The sequence below is a fragment of the Lactuca saligna genome, chromosome 2, assembly GCF_052625555.1.
Source record: "Lactuca saligna cultivar CGN05327 chromosome 2, ASM5262555v1, whole genome shotgun sequence".
Lineage (NCBI taxonomy): Eukaryota > Viridiplantae > Streptophyta > Magnoliopsida > Asterales > Asteraceae > Lactuca > Lactuca saligna.
In genome coordinates, this window is record NC_136418.1 from 58,335,071 (window position 1) to 58,341,070 (window position 6,000).

The following is a 6,000-nucleotide window of genomic DNA, read 5'->3' on the forward strand; positions in this document are numbered from 1 at the left end:
GGTTAGAGTTAGGTCTTCGTTGGTTATCATTCATGAGGGTTATTAGTGGAAACTCAGCATTGGTTTGAATGTCGGGTAGCATCTGCAGTCTGAGGAGTGGATAGTTGAAGATTGAGTTTCTTTCGAGCGGGATGTTTAGTGTGAAAATGTGTTTTTGCGAAGGTTGCTAGTGCTAGTGGGAATCAGTCCGCGTGTAAGTGTTGGGTTTTGTGCAAGGTCGTTTTGGGAGGTCGGTGATAGCGACCAGTGGTTGATAGTCAGTGCCTAAGTGGGGGAGAATTGGAAATTCTCCGGTTGGTCGATAGGCTTGAGAGATTGTTTAGCTGCTAGGGATTCAGCGGTATTTCTGTCAGCCGCGAGCAGGCTGGTATCGGTGAGTAGCAGGCGTGCGGGGCGGGATTCAGACCTATGGCATGGATTGTGGAGGGCCTGGGATCATGCTGGGATCAAGTATGTATGATGTAGATAGAGTTCGGAACCCCTCGGGGGCTAGAACAGTATGCATGGGAGGATTTCCCGGAGAGGTAACTTAGAATGTTGATTGCTAATTGAGTGGACCGGATAGACTGAAGGCCAGTAGGCATACCAGTCGGGCCGAAGGCTCGGAGGATGGTCCAGCTAGACTGAAGGCCCTGGTGGGCGGTCCATGTCTACTGAAGGTTACGAGAGTGGTCCAGTTGGCTGTAGGCCGGGTGAGGCGGTCTAGTCATGCTGAACACTCTGCATGTGTTGTCAGATCGGTGCGGGGAAATGGTTTGAGTATATCGTGTGATGTTAGCGTTAGAAGGTCTGGCCCCGGATATTGATCAAGATAGGAAGTCGAGCGTGGACTTGAGAGTCTTCGCAAGTGGATTCAGAGTACGTATGGTGCGTGGGATGGCGGTTATGCCATAAGGAAATGGTGTAATTTTGGGTAAGAAACGTGGCATTTATGGTAGTGTCAAGACTGCCAAGTGGATCTCCTTGGTAGGGAAGAAGGGAAAGGAATGTAGCTCCGGGAGGGAATGTAAGTCACGGAAGTGAATTAGTAGTGCGAAGTTATGATTGGGGTGTTCCAATTATGGTTATGGCGCAGTGTGTGCGGCGGTGGTATGGAATCACATATGGTTTGGATGTCGGCCGTTGTTACGGAAGGAAATTCCGAGGGTGTAAAGTCAAGAGGCTCGTAAGGGATGCAGGGATGGAGTTTTGGAGTCCCAGCTTAATTTCGGTGAAGGATTTAGGTTGTAGTGGTTCATCCTGAGGGATGTTTTGAGGGTCTTCAGTGTGATGGGTTTTCCTAACCCGAGGGTGCTAGAGCTAGTTCAGCATGTGCATGTGATTGCCAGAGGAGAACTCATGAGAGTTGCTCTGAAGAATGTATCTTTCTGTTAGCATGGATTGGATAGAGTTGGACTCAGATCGGGAATCCGGTAGTGCATGGTTATTTATAGCTCACATGGGTCGAGTCATGGTTATGATTTGGATCAGTGTTGCATCATGGGTGGTACTTAGTTGTTATGTGTGGTTATCAGAGGGTAAAGCCGGTGGCCTGTTTGCAACGGTGGTCAGGACACCGCGAGCAAGGAGAAAGTGAGTTTATGGGTTCCATGGTTGTGCTTTGAGGAGCCTGGTTGGGTTAATGCCAGGAGTTGTAATGCGAGAGAATTTCTAGATTCGAGTTATCGCAGGCTTCGAGGATGAAGCCTAATTTAAGTGGGGGAGAATTGTAACATCCCGAAATATCAAGAGTAGAGTTGAAGGGCTAAAAGTGTAAAATTGAAGGTCAACTCGGCGAGTCCATGGCTGGACTCGGCGAGTAGGGTCGCGACTCAGGTCGCGTGTTAAGTGGCCAACTCGGCGAGTCCAAGGATGGACTCGACGAGTAGGCGCTGTGTATGGAAAACCCTGATTTCGAAGGGTTGAGCCCTATATAAAGAACATCATATCTTCTCCCCAGCCTCCTTATCATTCCTTGAGTTCCAGAAGCCCTAAATTCGTGAGGAGACACCATTATCAAGTGAATTAGAGCTTGGAGAAAGATATTTGGTGCTTTAAGCTTGAAGATTGGAGGCTTGTATCAGGAAGCTTAAGGGAGATCAGGAATCTACAATTGGTTTGGCTCATTCTAGGGGGTAAGGAACCATTTCCTTAAGCTATTTTCTTCATGGGCTCATGTGTGGTGGTTGATATGACATCTAAATTGAGATAGAAGCTTGGATCTGAGGATGCTACTTTAGATCTAGGCTTGGAATGGTCTTATATGTCATAAAGTCCCTATTGATGAGTGATTGGTGAAGCTACCTTGTCCCAAACCCTAGCCCTAGAGAGTACACGTCTAGATCTCCTTGGATTCACGTAAAGATTGCCACTTTACGTGATGGATGGCTTGTAAAATAGTAGATCTATGGTTTAGAGCTTCTGCATGGCTTGGAAAGCCTCCGTATGGATTCAGATCTAGGAGTACTCGGCAAGTCACAAGGGTGTACTCGGCGAGTAGCTTGAAGATAGGCTGGAACTCGGCGAGTTGGAAGAACAACTCGGCGAGTTGGTTGAATATGGGCAGTAACACGGCGATTTGGAAGAACAACTCCTAACCTTTCTTTTGGTTGTGCTGTGACTCGGTGAGTCAAGGGATGACTCGGTGAGTTATGTGCGAGTGGGCTCAAAGTTGTTGGACTCGGCGAGTCTCGGGGTGACTCGGCGAGTTTGGTCGCGAATTGCAGCAGCGTGATCTTATCCTTTCAGTCAGCAGTTGCCAGGTGAGTTATCCTCACTATATCAACAGGGTCTAAGGCACCAAGGCCGACCCTTTATCGGATTGAGATCCGGGTATCTGTTTTTATGTTATTGCTTGATATGTTTGCATCCGAGTACTTAGGATGGTGTTCGTTAGAGACCTGGTTAAGGTCGGTATCCTGATATATAGGATGATGCTATGCTAGTGACCGGTTAGGTCGGTATCCTGTTAGAGTATGTTGTGTTATGTGATCTGCTAGATCGGTTTGACTGAATATGAATTGTTATGTGATTGTATGTTTATGTGCACATGGTTGTTTGGACTGGAGATGGGTTGAGGCGGGTCCTGCTTCGTGCTGTAGGCCAAGATACCCAGGGCGGACCGGTTGTTCCGAAGGCCCAGCGAGTGGTACAGATAGGTTGTTGGCCCCACGAGGGCGGACCAGATGTGCCAAGGCTCGGAGAGTGGACCAGGCCGACTGAAGGCTTGATGCGGGCGGACCAATCATACTGTAGACTCATAGAGTGGACCAGGTGGGTTGAAGGCCCGGTGCTGGCGGACCAACCACACTGCAGGCTCGAGGGACATGACCGGACTCAGAGGGTGGACCAGGTGGACTGAAGGCCCGACACGACGGACCAGTCTCACAGTAGACCCGATATGCATGGCTGTTCTGTGATTCGTTATGATATAGCGTGTTATGTTTATGGTATATGTGGTTGGTATTTTGGGGGTATCTCACTAAGCTTTCAGACTTACAGTTGTGGTTTAATGTTTTTCAAGTTCTTCTGGAGACTGTGGCAAGGCAAAGGCGTGATCGTACCGCTCCTCGTGTTTATGTTTTATGAAATGGACCTGGGAATACTCTGATAATAAATGTATTGAAAAGCTTTTTGTAGTGACTTAATGAATTGGGTTGTTTTTGAAAAATTTTAATTTTATTGAAATTTTGGTTGTTACATAGAGGCTATAAAGAGAGAAGGGAGGAGGTAGAAATCAGCCTAGGGATCTCTTAGAAACAAGTGGGATGATTTCTTAAGGCCTTGGGGTCTTTATATAGGGTTGAGATTAGGGTTTCAGTCCTTATCCTTATCTAGTTGGTTGCCCACCAAGAAATCATAAGATTAGCCTTGATAACCCTTATCTCTTGGACCATATGGACGATTTCAAGGATATCAAATCCCTTGAATTAGTCCATCCTTCTACAAGGATAACCATTGCCCTATTTTGTAACTATCACATAATTACAATTCAGCCCTCTAGTTTAATTAATTACACTTGATCACAAAATTAATTCCTAATTAATTATTGACCAATATTAATTAAACAAATATGATTTCTCCTTTAATATATTATTCTTATAACATACTAATAAATCATAATAACCTCTTTCTCTATTTATTTCTCCAGTCAAGTTGCTTTGGTGAAGGCAACCCAAAAGGACTATGCACAACCGGGTCATGTATTTATCAAATATGGTTACGGGCTTAGACACTAATCCAACAGTCTCCCACTTGGATAAGTCTAGTAACCACAAATGTAACATACAACTTGATTAGCAATCGTAGCTCTCAAAGATGCTATCGAACTCTGATCTTATCAGTAACCTGTCCTTTAGATAAGGGATCATATAGTCCTCTGTTTTGATATCGTGCAGACAATCTAATGAAACAGTGTCATACTTATTGTCTAGCAATTATTTTTCGATCTCAGATTTATTTGACATAGAACTTAATTGAACACATCAATTCAGTCCTGACCGGGCCCGACACATAAGTCAAATGAAATGATCGAGTGGCCATGATATCACTTTTACCTTCTTAGGATAAAAGTAGCTGATAAACTTCGACTTATATGCATTTACTATTCATTAATCAATTATACACAACAATGCGTTTTATGACATCAATTTACTGATGCGGTTTCGCATTATCAATGCACAACCAATTAGTAAACAATAAACCATATATCTTGGTTTTAAGACCATATGATATTATCGTCTTGCGATCACTTGCGATACATTCCATAACTTGATTCTAGCAAGCATGGGTTTATTCCAATGCTCAAAACTTGTTCATAAGCACTCATGAACGTTGTAACAAACCTTTGCTATGTCTAATACCATTTAGACAATCTACACCCCAATTCATGACAATCTTCATTCATACCTACTTCCAATATATGAACGATTGTGGACTGTTTGAACAATTCGATTATTCTTAATAAACTCAATTATTCTGGAAGTCAAAACATGCAAAGTGAAACAATATGTAAACAATTAACATAAGATAAGACTTTTAAATAATTCTTCTTTATTTAATCATTAAATGTGAATTTCATGTTTCTAAACTATCTAATCCAAACTAATATCATCCTTCAGCCCAATGCTCCTAGCATGCTGCAAGTGCTTAACCCTACTCAGTCCACTTGTAAGCGGATCTGCTGGGTTATCTTCTGATGATATCCTCTTAACCATGAGTTGTCCTTCTTCTACTCTATGTCTAATAAAGTGATACTTTCTGTCGATATGCCGAGATCTACCATGATCCCTCGGTTCCCCCGTCAAGGCAACCGCTCCATCATTATCACAGAAAATTTCCATAGGCTCCTTTATGGCAGGTACAACTCCAAGGTCACCAATGAAGTTCTTCAACCATATCGCCTCCTTTGACGCTTCACTCGCTGCAATGTACTCTGATTCGCACGTTGAATTAGCTACAGTTTCCTACTTGGAACTTTTCCAAGTCACCTCTCCTCCATTTAGGGTAAAGACCCAGCCTGACTGCGAATGGTAGTTGTCTCTGTCGGTCTGGAAGCTGGCGTCACTATACCCTTGCACCTTTAAGTCATCACTCCCTTCGAGGACTAAAAACGATTCCTTTGTCCTCTGAAGGTACTTAAGGATATTCTTAACTGCAATCCAATGGGCTCTGCCAGGGTTCCCTTGATATCTACTGACCATGATCAAGGAAAAGGCCACATCAGGGCGAGTACAAGTCATAGCATACATGATCGAGCCAATTGCAGAAGCGTAAGGTACTCGGCTCATCTCTACTATCTCGGCTTCGGTACTCAGACTTTGAGTCTTACTCAACTTGGCATTACTCTGTATCGGTAGTTCTCCTTTCTTCGAGTTTTCCATACTACAACGTTTTAGTACTTTTTCCAAGTAAGTATTCTGACTAAGTCCTATTAGTCTCTTACTTCGTTCTCTCATTATCCTTATTCCCAAAATATAAGAAGCCTCTACGAGGTCCTTTATAGCGAAGCACTTGTCGAGC